The following is a 20,905-nucleotide window of genomic DNA, read 5'->3' on the forward strand; positions in this document are numbered from 1 at the left end:
ATTAGACCGTAATACAACAAGCAGATATACGGTACTGTATATATGTGTTTACGGAGTGTCACACACACACGCTGCCTCAGTATAGATGTGACTGTAATGCGAACAGCAGATATACAATACCGTTTGAGAATAGGACAGCTCAATATGGTGTAGGTTTTGAAAAACGGAAAAAGTCCTCGGCTTTTATTCCAGAAAAACACACAGATAGCTTGTATTTGTCCGTGATACCAGACAGTACACGGTAGTGTGTGAGGAGCGTACGTACACCGCTATACGGTGTGTGAAAAAATGAACGCTCGGTAACTGAGAAGAACAAAAAATACAAGTTTGAGTGCTTTGAAAAAAGCAGTTTGAACAGCAGTGTGCACACACCAGTGCAGCTATCAGGTAGCCTGAAAAGGCAGCCTAATCACCACCAGCGCTGGTGCACAAAACTAAAATCCTCCACTTTCACTGCACACTAACTGTATAGTGAAAAGCGCTAGCAGCAGAAGCAGTTTTTTTTTCTTCTTCCCTGCCTCTCTCTCTCCCTACAGAATCAGCATCAGCAGCAGCTCTCCCTATTCTAAGATCGGCAGAAGTAAGATGGCGATCGGTGGTCACGCCCTTTTATAGCCCCTGTGTTGCCACTCAAGGTCAGCCAATCACTTGAATGCCCTTCTCTAAGATGGTGGTGACCGGTGCCCATGTCATCGCGTTGCCCACAGTGTGCGTCATCCATCATTGGCTGAAAAAGGGTGCTGGAAGCATCATTTGAAACGCGACTTAGGCATTCTGATCGGCGACCTCATGGCCTTCCTCATGCTATGGTCAGGTCTTGTTTCATGAAACCTGACTTTAGCGAAAGTCAGCGATTTTTGAAATTGCCTGACCCGTTTCGCTCAACTGTAGTTGGTAGCAATGTTTAGCTGAAGTATTAGGAGTGAATGTTTTGCAGAATTTAGTCTTGTAGCAATGCTTAATAAAAAAAGTGAAGTTTTGAATAAAAATTTGAATCCAGGTGACGAACCAGGAGTCAGCGGTTGTCACCTATGGGTCTAGAAGAAACAGCAGAATGTGAAAATGTGAATGATAAAGGAAAATATGTTGCAGCGAGGATAGTAGGCCGTGAACTGGTAGTGAACTTCTTAGCAATGGTTACTGCCAATAGCACTTTAAATTAGGTAAAATGTTAAATTATAGGTAGTCTGTTAACTTGTTCTGCAACGTTTAAGAATCAGTGCCTCCTATATTGGGAAGTTTAGTTTAAAAATTGTTTACCTGTTAAAATGCATTTAAAAAAAAAATTGTATGTTCCTTATTTAACATCTTTGCTTCACTTGCAGCCCACGGATGTGCTGAGTTTAACGGGAGAGGGTATGTGGTGCCCCTGAGGGTTCAGTCGCCACAGAGGTACTGCACCTCCTCCTGAGGTGTGGTACCCCACTATCCAGGTAAGGTGGAGACACCCGACGACACTCCAACACTCACATCCCACACGCACACCAGTAGTGAAGCAGAGCAACCTTGGTGGCTCCCTACTTGGAACACAAAGAGTGTTGGGAGGTGGGTGGAGCTTAGACTGCACAAGAGAGTGAGAGAATATTAGGAAAAGGTTAGTCTGTGAGAGAAGATCCCCTGAGAGGGATGGAGTGAAGGAAGTGCTGCAGCAGACTCCTGTGACCTGTAGCTGCTGGCACAGGAAAGAGCCATAGAAAGCCTGATTCTTCAGAAGGAAGATAGTTTAGTACGGAACGTAAGGAGAAGAAGAAAGCTAAGGACTAGGGTCAGAGCAGAGCCCTTCCTCAAGTTTGAAGCGCATGGCCGGGGTCCAGTCCCCGAGGTTGTATGGATACTGATGTTCCTGCAACAGAAACCGGAGGAATAGAAGTCGTCACCACTTTATTCCCATCTAAGACTTGGGGGCACAACAGCAATGTGGGTGAGCCGGGACATGATAGCAAGGAGTCCCCGAAGCAGGCTACAGCTGTCTGCCGTACAAGAATATTTCTAAGTAACATCAAGAAGGAGGAACTTGAGTTTAATACGCAACTACAAGTACTTCAGATTAGGCGCTAGTGTGGAGACGTTCAGAGAAGGCACATGTTGGAGTAATTCTGGAAAGGTGTACTTTACCTTGCCTGGGAGTTGGCTGAGCCCCTGACCTGCAGGACACGGCACTGAAGCGGGCATCTCTGTGCACCAGACTGTGAGTAAGGCCTTGGAACTACATTCCCTTGTGTCCTCCACTTATCCTTGCCCCTTACACCCGGCTCTGCTACATCTACTTATTTACACCATCTCCCCACTTGCCAACCTCATCTACTCTGCCCTGGAACTACAGCTCCACCTGTGGGAAGCTTCAACATCATTGCTGCACACACCATCTGTCCCAGAGAAGCAACCCTGCAGCGCTGGTCAAACTGACCAGAAACCACAGGTGGCGTCATGAATAATCTCAACAACTTTATCCCCATCACTCTACCCCTTTTACATTGACCGCCTGAGGCCACGGACCGGGTCAATGCCACTGTGACATCTCCCATTGAAATGAACGGGCCCGGCACCGAGTACCCCACGGCCTCTGGGGGCGAGTCACATATACAGCTGTGGCCAAAAGTATTGACACTCATAGAATCATAGAATCATAGAATCATAGAATTGTAGAGTTGGAAGGGACCTCCTGGGCCATCTGGTCCAACCCCCTGCTCAAAGCAGGATTCGCTAAATCATCCCAGTCAGATATCTGTCCAGCCTCTGTTTGAAGACTTCCATTGAAGGAGAACTCACCACTTCTCGTGGCAGCCTGTTCCACTCATTGATCACTCTAACTGTCAAAAAGTTTTTTCTAATATCTAATCTGTGTCTCCTCCCATTCAGTTTCATCCCATTGCTTCTAGTCTTTCCTTGTGCAAATGAGAATAAAGTTGATCCTTCTACAATGTGACAGCCCTTTAGATATTTGTAGACAGCTATTAAGTCTCCTCTCAGTCTTCTCTTTTGCAAACTAAACATTCCCAAATCCTGCAACCTTTCCTCATAAGACAGGGTTTGCAGACCGGTCACCATTCTGGTCGCTCTTTTCTGAACTTGCTCCAGTTTGTTGATGTCTTTTTTAAAATGTGGTGCCCAAAATTGGACACAATATTCCAGATGAGGTCTGACCAAAGAGGAGTAGAGGGAAATAATGACTTCACGTGATCTAGACTGTATGCTTCTGTTAATACATCCTAGAATTGCATTTGCCTTTTTTGCTGCTGCATCACACTGTTGACTCATATTCAGTCTGTGATCTATTAGTATACCCAAGTCTTTTTCACATGTGCTGTCACTTAGCCCTATTCCTCCCATTCTATATATGCTTTTTCCATTTTTATTGCCCAGATGTAGTACTTTGCATTTCTCCCTGTTAAAAACCATTCTGTTAGTTGCTGCCCACTTCTCCAGTTTATTTAAATCTTTTTGAATCCTCTCTCTCTCTTCTCTAGTATTAGCTATCCCTCCTAGCTTTGTGTCATCAGCAAATTTAATCAGTTTACCCTCAATTCCTTCATCTAAATCGTTGATAAAGATGTTGAACAATACAGGGCCCAGGACAGAGCCCTGTGGTACCCCACTTGAGACATTCTTCCAACTGGATGTGCAGCCATTTACGACCACTCTTTGGGTCCGATCACTAAGCCAGTTATGAATCCACCTAACAGTTGCCTTGTCCATTCCATACTTAATCATTTTTTCAATAAGGATTGTATGAGAGACTTTGTCAAATGCTTTGCTGAAGTCAAGATATACTATATCTACAGCATTTCCTTGATCCACCCAATCAGTGATACCGTCATAGAAGGAAATTAAGTTAGTCTGACATGACTTATTAGTTACAAACCCATGCTGACTCTGTTTAATCACTTCATTCTTATCCAGGTATTGACATACATGTTGTTTAATAATTTGTTCAAAGATCTTTCCTGGTATAGAAGTCAGACTCACCGGCCTATAGTTACCTGGGTCCACCTTCTTCCCCTTTTTGAAGATAGGAACAACATTTGCTCTTCTCCAGTCTTCTGGCACTTCTCCTGTTCTCCAAGAATTTTCAAAGATTATAGAGAGGGGTTCAAAAATTTCTTCTGCTATCTCCTTCAGTACTCTGGGGTGTAATTCATCTGGACCTGGAGACTTGAATTCATTTAGGCTAGCTAAGTGTTTCCTCACTATCTTTCTGTTTATAGATATCCTGGATTCTTCTATTCCCTTAATAGGACAGTGAATAACAGTTGATGTTACATTTCCTTTCTGAGAGAAAACAGATGCAAAATAGGAATTTAAAAGTTCAGCCTTCTCAACATCCTGTCTTACCATTTCATCATTTTCATCCTGTAAAAATCCTATAGCATCTTTGACTTTTCTTTTACTTTTGACATATCCCCAAAATCCTTTATTATTGCTTTTGACATCTCTTGCAAGCCTCAATTCATTTTCAGCTTTAGATAATCTGATTTGTGCCCTGCAGGTTCTGCAGACAGCATTATATTCTTCTTTAGATATGCCTCCCTCTTTCCATTTTATAAACATTTTATTCTTCCTTTTTAGCATGTGCTTAAGTTCTGTGTTCATCCATCCTGGTTTCCTTAACTGCTTCCTATTCTTCCCTCTTTTCGGAATTGTTAACAACTGTGCTTTGAGAATTTCATTTTTCAAGATTTCCCATCCTTCCTGGACATTTTTGTCTTTAAGGATATCCAGCCATTGGATCCCTCCAATTCTCTTTCTGAATCCCTTAAAATCTGCCTTTCTGAAATCTAACCTTGACGTCTGAGTCTTCACAGGTCTTCCGCCTCTAGTTATCCAAAATTCTAAAATAGCATGGTCGCTACCTCCTAGGGTCCCAGCCACTTTTACCTCCTCAACCATTTCCTCCCTGTTTATAAGGATTAGATCCAAGGTAGCAGTTCCCCTTGTTTTCTCCCTTACCTTTTGGAAGATAAAGTTGTCAGCAAGAGAGGATAAGAATTTCCTTGACCTGTTAGTTTTGCCTGAGAGAGATTCCCAACAAATGTCTGGATAGTTGAAATCTCCCATGACAACTATGTCATATTTTTTGGAGAACTTGGCCATTTGATGCATAAAGAGTTCATCCATATCTTCAGCTTGCACAGGCGGCCTGTAGTAAATGCCTACAATGGTGTCCTTTCCATTGTTCTGTCCTTGTATTCTTACCCAAACAGTTTCCACAGAACTCCCAGTCTCTGAAGCTTCAATCTCTGTGCAGATATACGCGTTTCTAACATACAATGCGACACCCCCTCCTCGTTTATCAAGTCTGTTTCTTGCAAATAAGTTGTATCCTTCTAGTCTTGTATTCCAATCATGTGTATTGTCCCACCAAGTTTCAGTGATTCCAATGACATCATATTTCTTTTCCTGTGTTAGTAGTTCCAATTCTCCTTGTTTGTTGCCCATGCTTTGTGCATTAGTATAGAAACATTTTAGTTTGTGATTGGTTTCTCTTTCTCCAATATTTTTATTAATTAGATTCTTTCGTCTTTGTTCTTCCTTTCCACTTCTAATAGCAGAGTTCTCAATAGCATTTGTCAGGTGTATGGCTTTTTCTGGTCTTTTGCTTCCCTTCCCATGTTGTTCTAGTTTAAAGCTCTCCTTACAAGTGTAGCAAGGCGACTTCCAAATACATGCTTTCCAGTCTTCGTAAGGTGCACCCCATCTCTAGCAAGTAGTCCATCGTATAAGTAGTTCACTCCGTGATCCAGAAATCCAAATCGTTGCTGACGGCACCATCGACGTAGCCAGTTGTTCACCTGCAGAATCTTATTCCACCTCCTGCAATTCTGTCAGATAATACTCAGTTTCTTCCTGAAAATGATTGCAAACACAAATTCTTTTGTTATTATTATCTTCATTTAATATGTCTTAAATGAAAAAACACAAAAAGAATTGCCCTATGCCAAATTGGATATAATTCCACACCAAACATAAAAAAGAGGGTGGACAAAAGCATTGGCACTGTTCAAAAAATCATGTGATGCTACTCTAATTTGTGTAATTAACAGCACCTGTAACTTACCTGTGGCACCTAACAGGTGTTGGCAATAACTAAATCACACTTGCAGCCAGTTGACATGGATTAAAGTTGACTCAACCTATGTTCTGTGTCCTTGTGTGTACCACATTGAGCATGGAGAAAAGAAAGAAGACCAAAGAATTGTGTGAGGACTTGAGAAACCAAATTGTGAGAAAGCATGAGCAATCTCAAGGCTACAAGTCCATCTCCAAAGACCTGAATGTTCCTGTGTCTACCGTGCGCAGTGTCATCAAGAAGTTTAAAGCTCATGGCACTGTGGCTAACCTCCCTAGATGTGGACAGAAAAGAAAAATTGACAAGAGATTTCAACGCAAGATTGTGCGGATGTTGGATAAAGAACCTCGACTAACATCCAAACAAGTTCAAGCTGCCCTGCAGTCCGAGGGTACAACAGTGTCAACCCATACTATCCGTCGGCGTCTGAATGAAAAGGGACTGTATGGTAGGAGACCCAGGACGACCCCACTCCTTACCCCGAGACATAAAAAAGCCAGGCTGGAGTTTGCCAAAACTTACCTGAAAAAGCCTAAAACATTTTGGAAGAATGTTCTCTGGTCAGATGAGACAAAAGTAGAGCTTTTTGGGCAAAGGCATCCACATAGCGTTTACAGACGAAGAAAAGAGGCATTCAAAGAAAAGAACACGGTCCCTACAGTCAAACATGGCAGAGGTTTCCTGATGTTTTGGGGTTGCTTTGCTGCCTCTGGCACTGGACTGCTTGACCGTGTGCATGGCATTATGAAGTCAGAAGACTACCAACAAATTTTGCAGCATAATGTAGGGCCCAGTGTGAGAAAGCTGGGTCTCCCTCAGAGGTCATGGGTCTTCCAGCAGGACAATGACCCAAAACACAATTCAAAAAGCACTAGAAAATGGTTTGAGAGAAAGCACTGGAGACTTCTAAGGTGGCCAGCAATGAGTCCAGACCTGAATCCCATAGAACACCTGTGGAGAGATCTAAAAATGGCAGTTTGGAGAAGGCACCCTTCAAATATCAGGGACCAGGAGCAGTTTGCCAAAGAAGAATGGTCTAAAATTCCAGCAGAGCATTGTAAGAAACTCATTGATGGTTACCGGAAGCGGTTGGTCGCAATTATTTTGGCTAAAGGTTGTGCAACCAAGTATTAGGTTGAGGGTGGCAATACTTTTGTCTGGCCCATTTTTGGAGTTTTGTGTGAAATGATCAATGTTTTGCTTTTTGCTTCATTCTCTTTTGTGTTTTTTTCATTTAAGACAAATTAAATGAAGATAATAATACCAAAGAATTTGTGTTTGCAATCATTTTCAGGAAGAAACTGAGTATTATCTGACAGAACTGCAGGGGTGTCAATACTTTTGGCCACAACTGTATATTGCCTAATACTGACATATGGAGCTATGAACATGGTAAAACTTTGGTCATTAGATGATCATATCTAAATAAATTAGGCTAATCTGTCCATTGTATTAAATGGCCATTATGTACACCACTTCTTCGTAGTCCTTTCATTGTCAGCTCACATCATTGATTTGATCTTTTTATGGTGTACATTCATATATAGAGCTGAGTGGTTCAGGTAAAAAATAAAATTTTCTGTTCCTTTGGATTTTCCTGAGAAATTTCACTCAAAGAAAAGTTATTCTCCGCAACTGGAATGTCCCTTTTTTCCTGCTGGGGTCAGCATAATAACAGTAAGATGTGAAAAAAATACATATACTGTACTCACCTTATCACTCACCTCTCCAGCCCCTCTCCTCTTCACCATGCTTCATCCTGTCCTCGTCGCATCTTATCACTGTCACAAATGTTGAATTTCTTGCCTTCTCATGCTAGGCTGGGATTTTCACCTCTTATGAGGCCTTAGAGGATTATGCACAAGCGCATGTTAGGTCATGACATGCACTGTGACTTTATGAGCATGGGGATTTCAGTGCTTATGATGTTGATAAAAGATGCAACTAGGATCGAATAGGTGAAGGTGAGGAGCAGAGCGGCCGTAGAGGTGAATGGTAAGATGTTTATACTTTTTTTTATATTTGATGGTCTTTATGATTCAAAAAAAGCTGCCAGTTTCCACCATTTTGCTGGATCCAAGCTGAAGTGAATTTGGGGAATTTAGTGAGTGTGGATTTTTTTAATATCCAAGAAAAATTCAATTACACATGAATATTGTAGATTGTGAGCCCTCGCGGGCAGGGTCCTCTCTCCTCCTGTACCAGTTATGACCTGTATTGTTTAACATTGTTGTACTTGCTTTTATTATGTATACCCCTCCTCACATGTAAAGCGCCATGGAATAAATGGTGCTATAACAATAAATAATAATAATAATAATAATAATAATAATAATAATAATAATAATAATAATAATAATAATAATAATATATTTGTTAGTCTCCATTTATATGCATATTTTTCTCCTTGTATTACCCATTATTTTTATTTTATCCTAGTTTGAGGAATCTCATTTTCTGTTTAGAAATGTAGAAGGTATGTCAGAATTAATGAAAAATCTCTGTCCTGGATTAATCTCTTCCACATTATTAATAAAATCAGGTTGATGGTGGTTGTACTGTAGCCTGATTAATTTCTACTTCACACATTTTTAAAGGTAACACTAATTTCACCAAATTATTGTTCTTCCTCCTAAACGACGCAGACAATTTTCTTTTTTTTATTCTCTCTTTTAATTCTTCTCATGACTTTTTTACTATTACTGTCTGCTGCCTTAGCCATATGAGGGATTTTTTTGTGAGAAAGGTTGCAGTTTTGAATCACGCTATTCATATTTCCATATAATGAAGTGAAAATTAGGGTAAAATCCAAATGACTAAATGAAAGGAAATTGCTAAAACATAACTTTGCATTCTGGTTATTCACTTCAATACAACTATGGCAATATCAAACTTTAACCCCTTCACCCCCAAGGGTGGTTTGCACGTTCATGACCGAGCCAATTTTTACAATTCTGACCACTGTCCTTTTATGAGGTTATAACTCTGGAACGCTTTAACAGATCTAGGCGATTCTGAGATTGTTTTCTCGTGACATATTGTACTTCACTTTAGTGGTAAAAATTTTTCGCTATAACTTGCGTTTATTTATGAAAAAAACAAAAATATGGCGAAAATTTTGAAAATTTTGCAATTTTCAAACTTTGATATGTATGCCCTTAAAACAGAGAAATATGTGACACAAAATAGTTACTAAATAACATTTCCCACATGTCTACTTTACATCAGCACAATTTGGGAAACAACATTTTTTTGTTGGGAAGTTATAAGGGTTAAAATTTGACCAGCGATTTCTAATTTTGACAACAAAACTGACAAAACCATTTTTTTTAGGGACCACCTCACATTTGAAGTCACTTTGAGGGGTCTATATGGCAGAAAATACCCAAATGTGACACCATTCTAAAAACTGCACCCCTGAAGCCACTCAAAACTACATTCAAGAAGATTATTAACCCTTCAGGTGCTTCACAGGAGCAGAAGCAACGTGGAAGGAAAAAATTAACATTTAACTTTTTAGTCACAAAAATAATATTTTAGCAACAATTTTTTTATTTTTCCAAGGGTAACAGGAGAAATTGGACCCCAAAAGTTGTTGTCAAATTTGTCCTGAGTACGCTGATACCCAATATGTGGGGGGAACCACTGTTTGGGCACATGGCAGGGCTCAGAAGGGAAGGAGCCCCGTTTGACTTTTTCAACCTAAAATTGGCTGGAATTGAGATCGGACGCCATGTCGCGTTTGACAAGCGTCTGATGTGCCTAAACAGTGGAAACCCCCCACAAGTGATCCCATTTTGGAAACTAGACCCCCTAAGGAACTTGTCTAGATGTGTGGTGACCACTTTGAACCCCCAAGGGCTTCACAGAAGTTTATAACACCCGGGCGTGAAAATAAAAAATCATATTTTTTCCACAAACATGATCATTTAGTCCCCAATATTTTGTTTTCCCAAGGGTAACAGGAGAAATTGGACACCAAAGATTGTTGTCAAATTTGTCCTGAGTACGCTGATACCCAATATGTGGGGGGGGAACCACTGTTTGGGCACATGGCAGGGCTCAGAAGGGAAGGAGCCCCGTTTGACTTTTTCAACCTAAAATTGGCTGGAATTGAGATCGGACGCCATGTCGCTTTTGACGAGCGTCTGATGTGCCTAAACAGTGGAAACCCCCCACAAGTGACCGCATTTTGGAAACTAGACCACCTAAGGAACTTATTTAGATGTGTGGTGACCACTTTAAACCCCCAAGCGCTTCACAGAAGTTTATAACGCCCGGGCGTGAAAATAAAAAATCATATTTTTTCCACAAACATGATAATTTAGTCCCCAATATTTTGTTTTTCCAAGGGTAACAGGAGAAATTGGACCCCAAAGGTTGTTGTCAAATTTGTCCTGAGTACGCTGATACCCAATATGTGGGGGGGGAACCACTGTTTGGGCACATGGCAGGGCTCAGAAGGGAAGGAGCCCTGTTTGACTTTTTCAACCTAAAATTGGCTGGAATTGAGGTCGGACACCATGTCGCGATTGACGAGCGTCTGATGTGCCTAAACAGTGGAAACCCCCCACAAGTGACCCCATTTTGGAAACTAGACCCCCTAAGGAACTTATCTAGATGTGTGGTGAGCACTTTGAACCCCCAAGTGTTTCACTAAAGATTATAATGCCCAGGCGTGAAAATATAAAATCCTGTTTTGTTCCCACATAAATGATCATTTAGTCCCCAATTTTTAATTTTCCCAAGAGTAACAGGAGAAATTGGACCCCAAAAGTCATTGTCCAATTTGTCCTGAGTTCTCTGGTACCCCACATGTGGGAAAAAACTGTTTAGGCACACGTCGGGGCTCGAAAGGGAAGTAGTGTTGTTTTGGAATGCAGACTTTGATGGTCTGCTGGCGTCATGTTCCATTTGCAGAGTCCCTGATGTGCCTAAACAGGAAAAAACCCCACATATGACATCATTTTGGATACTAGACCCCCAAAGAACAAATCTAGATGTGCCCCCAACTAATCTAATGTAAATTAGTAGTGCATGGAGGTGTGGTACAATTTGAAGCAATCCTTCATGCACAGGCCAGGTTTTTCGGGGCAGGTGTCGCATTGATAAGTGGTGTCCCTGCGTATTCCTTTTTTGTAACACACTCGACACCTTTTTTGCGGCTTACCTTTTCTTGGGGTTGGCGGGACCACCCCCGGAAAATGCTGACCTGGGACAATACGAGCACCTTCAGTTCCTGAAGTACTGGGGCACGCTCCTTCCTGAGCGCCAAACATCAGGGCCTTAACCACTACCTCCTGGAACTGAAGGTACGTCGTATCGCTGGGGCATGCACATTGTGACAGCAGGAATGCGTTGAGCATTGCCATTTGGACGATGTGCACGGCCAGCTTTTTGTACCACGCCTTGGCCTTCCTCAATGCATTGTACGGTTGGAGGAGTTGATCGGAGAGATCAACTCCCCACATGTTTTTGTTGTACACCACTACACATGTCGGTTTGCAGACCTGTGTAGAGGTAACCCCGTACAGTGCAGAGGGTACTGCCATCACTGTGTATGGTGGTCAAGAGATGGACATCTCTCTTGTCCTTGTACTTGACCACCAGCAGGTGGTCACTACATTGGGCTCTGCTCTCACCTTTTCGGAGCATCTGCCCAAGTAGCGTCTTCGGGAGGCCTCTCTGATTTTTGCAGACAGTACCGCAGGCTGTGGTACGTCACTCAGAGAGGGATTTGTAGAGTGGGATGCTGGTATAAAAGTTATCAGTGTAGAGGTGATAACCTTTATCCAGCAGTGGGTGCACCAAATCCCACACAATTTTCCCACTCACTCGCAGGAAAGGAGGACACTCAGGGGGTTCAATCCAGGTGTCCTTCCCTTCGTAAACTCTAAACTTGTGGGTGTACCCTGAGGTACTCTCACACAACTTATAGAGTTTGATTCCGTACCTGGCCCTCTTACTGGGCAGGTATTGACGGAATCGCAGCCTTCCCTTGAAGTGAACCAAGGACTCATCCACGCAGATGTCCCTTTGGGGCACGTACACTTCAGCAAACTTTTTGTTGAAGTGTTCGATGACCAGCCGAATTTTGAAAAGATGGTCAAAGTTGGGGTCATCTCGTGCGGGACACTGTGCATTATCAGTATAATGCAGAAACTTGTGGATGGCCTCAAATTGCGTCCGGGCCATGACCATTCGGAACACTGGAGTGTTGTATAAAATATCAACACTGCAATATTGCCGAATTTCCGGCTTCTTCAGTATCCCCATATGGAGGACCAGGCCCCAAAACTGCGTCATTTCAACTGCGTCTACAGGAGACCAGTTTGAAAATGTTGAACGCGGGTTTTACTCCAAAAATTGATGAGCATACAAATTAGTTTGATCCACCATGAGGTTAACAAAATCCTCAGAGAAAAAGACTTTGAAAAAGTCAATTTCTGTGAGGCCGGTGGTGACAAACTTGATTCCTGATTCTGCCACAAAATCAGGAATCAGTGGCTCGTAATTTTCGGGGGGCGAGGTCCATACGGGGAGCACTGGGTCAGCTGCGGGCATGGTGGGCGCTGCCTCATCTTCTGTCCTGGAGCGTCTGCGTGGCGGTTCCGCTGGACCCGAGGAGGAAGATGAGGAGGGGAAGAGGAAGAAGAAGAGGATGAAGAATCCGAAAAATAAAGAAAAGTCGGATCGTCATCCAAATCGCTATCAGTGTCGGAGGCAAGTATAGCATATGCCTCCTCCATTGAATAGCGCTGTTGGGATGAATTTGATGACATTTTTGTGTAAATATGGTGCTTGGGTGTACACTTTATTGAAAACTGTATGTGTACGTGAGGGGGGGGAGTGATTGGTGTAAACTTTCTGTAAAGAAAAAGCTGTGGAAAAAAGTCTAAAACAGCAGGCCCTAGCTGATAAGTGTCACTTATCAAAACTAGGCTGCTGGATGTGCGCACGGGGTGGCGCAAGGGGGGTGGAAAAAAAAAGGAAAACGGCAGGCACAAACTCTGATAAGTGAACTGTGTCACTTATCCAAGTTTCGCAGCTGCGGGATGTGTGTACGGAGGGGCTAAGGAAAAAAACGAGCTCGAGTGTTGATCGGTGAACTGCATCACCAATCAACGCTGGGCGGCTGCGCACAGAGGTGGCGCAAAAGTGGGGTGGAGGGGGGTAAAAATAGGGGGAAGGGGGATGGGGGATTGGGGTGGATGAAGAGAGATTGGGCAGGGATCAACAGTTAGGGTTGTAGTTAGGTGGCACAAAGGGGGGTGAAAAAAATGAAAAACGGCAGGCACAAGCTTGGATAAGTGACATGTGTCACTTATCCAACTTTTGCGGCTGCGGGATGTGTGTACGGAAGTGGCGCAAAGTGGGCTAAGGAAAAAAAAGCGAGCTCGAGTGTTGATCGGTGAACTGCGTCACCAATAAACGCTCGGCGCCTGTGCACGGAGGTGGCGCAAAAGTGGGGTGGAGGGGGGTAAAAATAGGGGGAAGGGGGAGGGGGGATTGGGGTGGATGAAGAGAGATTGGGCAGGGATCAACAGTTAGGGTTGTAGTTAGGTGGCACAAAGGGGGGTGAAAAAAATGAAAAACAGCAGGCATAAGCTTGGATAAGTGACGTGTGTCACTTATCCAACTTTTGCGGCTGCGGGATGTGTGTACGGAAGTGGCGCAAAGGGGGCTAAGGAAAAAAAAGCGAGCCTGAGTGTTGATCGGTGAACTGCGTCACCGATCAATGCTTGGTGGCTGCGCATGGAGGTGGCGCAAAAGTGGGGTGGAGGGGGGTAAAAGGGGGGAGAAGGGGGGTAAGAGGGGGTGGAGGGGGGATGGCGGAATGAAGATAGATTGGGGGGTGAAGATAGATTGGGCAGGGGATCAGGGATCAATTAACACTTACAGTTGTAGTTTTCTTCTTTCTTCTTTCTTCTGCAGGGATTGTGATGCTACAAGCTGTGGCACCACAATACCCAGCACAATAAAAAAGAAAAGAATAAATGCCAGCTTACCCTTGCTGCGTCCGACCTCTCTGCAGGAATCTTCAGCTAGAGTGAGGACCCCTGCAGACAGGTCAGACAGGTCAGAGGCAGGTCAGGGGCAGGTCACAGAGTGGTCACATCGCTGCTGTGACCTGTCATTGGTGGGATCGAATGATTACATCGATCCCACCAATCCCTGATCTGCCTGGTGACTATGGCAACTGCCTAGAATCAGAGCTCACAGCTCCGATTACTAGGCAGGTCATGCCCAGGTCATCAGCAGGGCACAGAGCGGTCACATGGTGACCGCAGCTGTGCCCTGTGGTTGGCGCGATCGCCGATCTAATCGATCGCGCCAGCCAACTCCTGCAGGCCCTGCTTGGCCTGCATCAGGCTCCAGCCTAGGATTGGTGCTAATATAGCACCGATCCTGGCCGGTACTGGCTGGGCACAGCTGCGATCCCAGCCTAGGACATCATTGTTTCAGCCAAGCTGATTGGCTGAAACAATGAGAAACGCTGCGATTGGCTATTCAGAATTGAACAGCCAATCACAGCGCTCTGGATGCCGGGGGGGGCGGGATCGCAGCCCGGGATGCCGACGCCATCTTTTGTAAGGTGAGATGGCGTCGGAATTTTAATACGATCACCGCGACTTTAGTTGCGGTATCGCATTAAAGGGCCTGACGTACTATCCCGTCCACGGTCATACGGGCCCGGGTACTGTGGACGGGATAGTACGTCGGATGTCAGGAAGGCATTAAAATTGTAATATAAAAAATCTAGATCATTGAAAAAACTGAACTACCCATCTAATTAACTTGTTTCAAGCACCAAACCGATCAAAAATACGTCTACAATGAGTACAAATAATTCCTACGAAAAGAACACAAATTTGAAATGTTTTTGCAGTCCTTTGTGGGGATAAAAAATGTGAAAGATGGAAACCTATCTTTAATTTCCTCTACATTTAACCCCCAGATAACAGCAAAAAAAAACAATATAACAATGACAAAAAAATGTAAAGTGAACCTGACATCTGACACATGCTGTCCAGTCCATGGGCAGGTTCACTTTAAAAATTTTTTGACATCTTTATATTCTTTTTTTTGCTGATATCTCAAAGTTAAATGTAGAGGAAAATAAAATGTATTGGGTATGATCTCAGTAGGCAAATATGACTCTGAAACACTGCAGTGTTTGGATATTAGTAAAAGAAAAGTAAAATTAAACTGCACACCAAAAAGGCAGATAATGTCTTCAAATTTTATTCCATGAGGATCAAACAAATAAAATACACAAGTTAGTGATAGAAAAAACACGTTTTTCAGGCACTGTATGTGCCCTTAGTCATAGAGAATGTGTTACAGATTTTGAGGTGCATTTTCCTGGAATTTTCTCTTTCCTTTCTAAATTTGATTTCTGCAATAAAATATGTTTAATTTCAGCTAATACAATGCACATGGAGTAAAATCCACAGCATGTTCTGAATTCAATGAAAAGAGATTCCAGTGCATATAAATAAGATTTTGAAAACCCTATCTACTCTTATTTGGTGCAAATTTCAACAGATTTGCTACCACAAGTCAATCACGTTTTGGACCTACCTTTAATGCGAAGACTGTAAGTTAAGCTCATTCTACTTTAACTATAGTTTGTTTGGCTTAAAAAAATGGAACCAATGATACCTGAAATAAACTGATTTTGTAGAATACAACATTTCTTCAATGTTTGCTAGACCATGAATGCAGCTTTTTAACTTCATGGCCTATGAACTACCCAGAATCGTATCTCCTGACATTTTCTGTGAAGGGATCAGTGACCAATGATTGCTATTTTACCAGCTGTGTCTGCAGGTTGAATTACATAAACTACAGCTGAAAGACAAGTTGGTGTACATGCCACAAAAGAGGAAGAGTAACATCCATGCAATATAATATCTGGTCAGTAAAATGCTCTTGAAGTATTTAAACTCATTGCAGTTTTCAATTTGTTATGCTTCTTTACAAAAACTAAATAAAATACACCAGAGGAGAGGTCTGCTTTATATAACTTCTTACCTCAATTAAGAACTGTCTATAGAAGCTAAAGTAATTGACTCAGTTTGACTCAAAGGGTCACAACTTATGAGTAAAGGTTCTCCAAATTAGAAAACCCTTCGTCACATTCTTAAAAGTTCTGCCATAATTGTTGACATTGCTTTGACCTGGAGAGAAAAAAGAGTATGCTTATTACCTATAACTTAATTATTACTTAATATCTGTCTTCTCTTTTCCAGGCTGCACAGCACGGGTTGTATGTCCAACTTTAAGCTCATTTAGGTATGTGTTAATAAAAAATGCTAAGGAGGGAAAAATATTGGCAATGATGTCAGAAAAGATGTTTTTGCTGCCCATCAATATGGTAAGGGTTATACTTACAAGATCTTTTTCAAACAATTTTGAAAAATGATTAAACATACAAAGACGGTGATCACAGACTTGTAATTAACATACCAGATGGTAGTACACAGGATACCATGCTGTTTCCCTCCCACCCTGACACGCGTTTCAGAGATTTCCTTCGCCTCCTGAGGAAGGAAATCTCCAAAATGCGCATCGGGGTGGGAGGGAGACAGCATGGTATCCTGTGTACTTCCATCTGGTATGTTAATTACAAGTCTGTAATCACCGTCTTTGTATGTTTAACCTTTTGGATGACGGACATCTGAGTGAAATGCATAGTATTGACATACCTACTTATCTTTTATTTATTTACAACTATTATGTATTTCACATAGGGGTCCCTATACTCTGAATCGCTGATGTGTGCTTTACATCTGATATTCAGGATTTCTGCCCTGTCTTTGCTGCCTTGTTTTATGCGGTCTTTGTGCCTGTCACTTTTCAGACCACTTTTTGGTCAGTGACCTCTTTTGGATACACATGAATAAATAAATGTATGCAATATAATCATTTGGACGGTTTCACTGTAGTTTTTATTGTGGTTTTCTTTATAAATTAAATATTAAACCATGCATTTGGGTAATTATAGGTTGAGACATATCTATTTATTTCCATTTTACTTATACTGTTGTCATTTTTTGCATATGTTTTAATTCCATTATTATTTTAGATGTAATTTGTCTCTATATGTTTACTGTATCTCCTTAAAAACTTAATCACTTTTTCAATACCAGTTCTATGTTGGTCACCTCATTGTATGAAGGTTTAGGGCACCCCTTGCTGCTTATAAAATCCAATACTTTTAGAATAGACTGGGACTTGCTGAGGTATTATATTTTTTGTTAAGAATAGAACCTCATTTTCCAAAACATCTTGCTTGAGTTCTCTTCTTTCTGGGGCTTTATGAGCACCCATGCTGTGTTACAAATTGTTCTTTTTGTAGAGTAAGTCAAAAGAATGAAAAAAGATATGTAATTCATTTCTGTTAATTTAATTGTCTTGTACTTTAGAATTAATGGCAATCAAGCAACGTACCTTTAATAGCTCAGCAGTATTTCATCCAAATAACAATATACAGAGTGGCAGTTGAATGTATCCACTGCTTTAGTTAAAGTATTTGACTGCGCTCAATCCCTATTAACCTTTACATGGTGACAATGTGTCTCCAGAAATTCCATTGTGAACTCATAGAAATTCATAAGTTGTTCTACTTCTGTTCCCATCCAAACAGAATTACAGTACATTAATTCAGCGCTTTGCACAAAAGCAAATGTTCTATCCCTTTTTCAGTGTATTCAATCATAAAACAAGATACAGGGTTTAATAACATTCTCTAACAACATTGTGTCTTTGCCGACTTCATTACTAAACCACATGTACTCGGAGAGAGAGATGCTATATAAAACATTATGACTTAATATGCTTCGTAATATGGTTTGTAGCGCTTAACATACAACTTAACAGCACTGGTTGTTTATATTAACTACTGATTGTTAACAACGACGCTTATTAAAAATTAAATTATGTCAATGATGTACTTGGTTTACTTTAGCTGTTCAGATGCAGACCTGTTACTTTTAACTAGCTTATATGTTATTGGTATTTTCAGAAGAGGAGGAAAATTAAATATTCAATGCTTTTACTATTCAATTTATTGAAGTATTGCAAAGGCACAATTAATTAAACATGCATCTATGCAAATATAAAGTATCTATACATGTACAGTTTAAAAACTATATTTCTGAACAGTGATATAGCATCTCTAAAAATTTAAGCCAGCCAGAGTATTGAATTAGAAAATTCAATATTTACAGGTGTTCTAATAAAATCCGGCAACAAGTAGTCTGCTTAAATTAAATTTGTGTAAAATAGTGCTTTTCACCACCAAACAAACTTTAACCCTCCGTCAGGCGCAATAGATCTGACAGGCACACAGTAATTAGTTTCACTTCTCTCTCCTTGCCCACTTATCAGAAAACCCCACCCCTCCTAGTTATCTCCTGACTCTACAGGCTCTGTGAAACCTGATATCACAGTGACTCAGCAGACCTTCTAGTGAGCAGATATCAACACTTTGGCTTCTCAGGCACATTGCGCCTGATTTCAACACAAATTGAAAGGTTAGTATTTTCTTTTTTATTCATCACGATTGTGTATTTAGCTTGTTTTATGAAGGATTAATGCTAAGTTAGTGTACATAAGTACTGTTTTCTTAGACAAAAGGAGGGTGGCTTCTAAGGCACATTGCGCCCTAACACATACTCTTTCTCTCTTGCTTCAGATTTTCTGCTGCAATGGCCAGAAAACAGTATGATTCATCTAAACCCCTTCATTTAGAAGAAATGAAGATTTTTTTGTTAGAAGTTGATGAGGAAGAACCAGCAGTAACTGAGGATTTAGAGGAATCTAGTGACATTTCATCTGAAGATGAGGTAGCAGAATGTAACACTGATTCTGGAACAGAGCAGGATGGTGATGACACTGATACAGAGGAAACAGACACAGATCTAGCTTATTATTTGGGCAAAGATAAAAATACAAAGGACGTCCCAAGGACGTTCCAGAACAAACACCGACTCTACCACCTTCTAAAAGACGCAGTTGTACTACCTGCTCATTTGTATCTGGTTTCAGAAGGCTTTCTAAATATGACTGCAAAATATGTAAAGAATCAATCTGCCTTTCCCATGCAACTTTCGTCTGCCAGCCTTGCTTTTCTAAGTGTACCTGTGCTGCTTCTGCTGCAATTGAAACCACTGAAGATGAGTAGAAAATAATTAAGTAACATCTAAGTGCAATATCCTTTAAGTTTTTTTCCATAATTTTATATTTAAGCAATAGTTAAGTAAAGATAACTGGAGCCTATTTGGCGGTACTACCGAAAAGTGGTACTTTTAGTTTTAATAAGTTTATGGTTAATAAATGTTTTTTTTTGCATCTGATTTGGTGTAATCTCTTTTAATACATTCCTATGAAGGTCACTGACTACTTCTATAGTCCTGAAATTGAAATATGTAGCTACTATAGGTGGTTTTCTGACCTGTGCTTGTCAGGCACATTGCGCATGAACTGAGGAGAATCTATATTGCGCCTGACGGAGGGTTAAGTGGTTATAAGTGTTTCAACATAGCGCAACAAACTTAGGGCCCTGTTACACACTTCAATGTCCCAGCGATCCCACCAACGATCCGACGTGACATAGTTAGATGATTGCTGGTGAGCTGTCACGTAGACAGACTCACCAGCGATCAGGACCAGTGAGCAAGCTGGTATCAAGGGTAAACAGTGGGTATCTAAGAGCCGCGTGGCTCTTAGTTACCCACTGTTTACCCTGGATACCAGCTCCCAGCATCGCTGATCGTTGGTCTCTCACTGTTACACACAGCGATGTGTGCTGCCCAGCAGAAGACCAACGATAGAATTATGGCCCAGACCATTAGGCAATGATTAACGATCAGACAACTGATCATTGATCATTGCTACATGTCACACGCCACAATATCATTTCAACATTGCTGCAACGTCACCAAACTGGTGGTGATGCAACGATATCGTTCACAATATCGTTGTGTGTAATGGGGCCTTTAGTTAAAGGGAATCTGTTAGATGGATTTCAGGGATGTGTCATGTATTAGGCTGTGTGCTTTTGTTTCCATACAATGAATGTTTAATCAGCAAGAGCTTATCACTGATGCTCACGTGAGCCCTCGTCCAACCACGCCCCCTACTCTGATAAGCAGCTCACTGTCAATAGGTCATGAACACAGAAAATTGTGGTGTGGGTCGGGTCATCTTTCTGAGCTCTGCTACAAGTTACATCTGAAAACTCTAATTGTATCATAACTGCCGCACCCAATAAACTAAGTGATAAATTACTGGAATCATGGTCTCTTTTCTTAAAGTATGCTGCTCTAAAATGAGGTAGCAAAAACCTGGTAACAGATTACATTAAGGGTTAATTCAGACATCCATGAAACACAGTCTATGTGGACTATGCTATGCGGACTGGTCATGGTTCTCTCAACCTGATCTTAACATATATGCCTATGAAATTGACAAGTTTGGGTTAGGAGACCTGTTGTCAGTACATGCACCATGTGTCACGGATGTCTTAATTCACTTTTATTGGTTAACAGTTAACCAGTGTGTATGAGGATCTCCTTAAATTCTGGTAAGAATAGTGGCTGATTCCATTTTGCCTTATTTGGAAAAGCTCTCACATTTATTTTTTATTTTTCTTTAGTTCTGGGAATGTTCTGCTTTATTCAAGTCTACAAATATTTTTTATCAAACAGATAAGCCAGCACTCTGTAGCACTGCTAGGTACACATGAATTGGCCAATTTATGCGCTAAGCATTCTCAATTTTCCATATTTCTTGTGCAGTAAGGCAATTCAATTTTCACATTTTATGTTA

General features: G+C 41.4%; 1 long non-coding RNA gene across 1 annotated transcript; it reads left to right on the forward strand.

Annotated features, from left to right (window-relative positions):
• Window positions 1-18,388: 18,388 nt before the first annotated feature.
• LOC141048217 (uncharacterized) lies at window positions 18,389-19,431 on the forward strand. The gene is made up of 2 exons (XR_012219991.1): window positions 18,389-18,609; window positions 18,771-19,431. It is a non-coding gene; the product is annotated as an uncharacterized lncRNA (long non-coding RNA).
• The last annotated feature ends 1,474 nt before the right edge of the window (window positions 19,432-20,905 follow it).

This window comes from Dendrobates tinctorius, unplaced genomic scaffold, assembly GCF_039654945.1.
Source record: "Dendrobates tinctorius isolate UK_male_01 unplaced genomic scaffold, ASM3965494v1 ptg000133l, whole genome shotgun sequence".
Classification (NCBI taxonomy): domain Eukaryota; kingdom Metazoa; phylum Chordata; class Amphibia; order Anura; family Dendrobatidae; genus Dendrobates; species Dendrobates tinctorius.